Here is a 2117-nt window from a genome sequence, read left to right as displayed (position 1 = left end):
TGTATGTACGTCTTTGGTGATTTTTTAATGGTTTCATTTATAATCTGGCTATTGTGTATTTTTGGTAGACCATAGAAAAGTCTAGGTTTGCATTTAAAATTTGTTAGAAAGTCAATTTCTTTGGTTGTCAGTTCTTTTCCATGGGTTTTAATTAGTGAGGACAGAGTTTTCATTATTTTATGTGGGGTGTAGTTTGTGATTTTTCGTAATGTTGACTGTCATTAAGCATGGATATTACTAGATTTCTATAGTATAATGTATCCATTATTACCACTGCACTTCCTTTATCTGCTTCCTTAATTGTTATATCTTCATCATTTTGAAGTTCTGTCAGTTCCTTCCATTGTGTAGAGCTTAGTTTGAGTTAACTGTCTGTTTATGCATCGTGTGGTAGGGAAAGTTCTCAATGTGGTTGCAGAATTCATCAAGATTTTTATTTCTTCCTCTGTGGGGGATGTGTTCACTTTTGTGTTTGACTAGTGAGTCATCTTCAGTATTGTAATTGGTTAATGCTTCTGTGAGTCTTAATTTTCTACAGAATTCTTTTATACTGTCCTTCACCTCATTTTGGTTGGCTCTGCGTGGAGTTGGGATGAATTTTATCCCTTTTGAGAGGATGCCTATTTTTATGTTTGAAAGAGGTTTAGTTGAGAGGTTAATTATCTTCGGTTTTTCCTGATCACCAGGTTCCAGTCTGTGTCTGGGTGTCTCTGATCTGGGGCTAAAAAATGTTGGTTGCAATTTTGTTTGCATGAGTTGTCTATACATATATATATACATAAATATATTCATATATACATATATATATTCATATATATATATACATATATATATACATAGATACATATATATATACATATATATATACATATATATACATATCGATATATATATGTATATATACATATACATATGTATGTATGTATGTATGTCACATTCGATCACAGCACCAATAACAGTTAAGCTTCGTGCAATGGCCATACTCGATAACGAGGGGGCAGCCATAATAATAATAATGTATGTATGTATGTATGTATGTATGTATGCATGCGTGTGTGTATGTATGTATGTATGTATGTGTGTATGTATGTATGTGTGTATGTATGTATGTATGTATCCATGCATGCATGTATGTATGCATGTGTGTATGTATGTATGTATGTATGTATGTGTGTATGTATGTATGTATGTATGCATGTGTGTGTGTATGTATGTATGTATGTATGTATGTATGTATGTATGCATGCGTGTGTGTATGTATGTATGTATGTATGTATGTGTGTATGTATGTATGTGTGTATGTATCCATGCATGCATGTATGTATGTATGTATGTATGCATGTGTGTATGTATGTATGTATGTATGTATGTATGTGTGTGTGTATGTGTGTATGTATGTATGTATGTATGTATGTATGTAGACTTGAAACTCATCATTTTTCATTTCTTCATCCTAAATAAATCTCTGCTCTTTTGACCAGTTGGGTCAGTTCACCTTTAACGTCACTCAACTTGTATTATAAAACCCGACGTGACATGGTTATCTCCCTGTATGATTTTCAGCCATAGTGTAGCTTCGATTACCTCCCTTAATCTTGTTTATGCACGACTCGCTCTGATTTCTATGCAGAAGGAGTCCCCAAACTTTTTAGACGAGTGGATCTCAACCTTTTCCTGGCCATCGCCCCCTAAACGCTATTTTTGACGTAAGCTAATTGATAATCGCCCACCAAAAAATGATGACAAATATTAAATATGATATAATTACGACTAATCAACACAAAAAAATGTTGTACATGTAAATGCAAATGCAAAACGAATTGAAATAAAACTTTATTTTAGATTGTGAAAGGTGTTTGTAAGCCATTAAAAAAATACACAAAAACCGTTAGATTCACTTCAATATTTAAATTTAATTTGTCAAAATATTTTCGTCGCTTTGAAACCGCGACCTGTTCGCTGACAAAACTTCGTGAGCGCTGAAATTGGTGATGTTCCGCTAAAAAGTTCACGGTCAGGCTTAATGCTACTCAAACAAATACGAATATCTCCATGGGAAATAATGTTGAATCTGTTTCATTCCTTCTGCAAAAGGTGATGGACAGTACCAAATCCAG

Source organism: Octopus sinensis, linkage group LG6 (assembly GCF_006345805.1).
Source record: "Octopus sinensis linkage group LG6, ASM634580v1, whole genome shotgun sequence".
Lineage (NCBI taxonomy): Eukaryota > Metazoa > Mollusca > Cephalopoda > Octopoda > Octopodidae > Octopus > Octopus sinensis.
This window is presented reverse-complemented; position numbering follows the sequence as displayed.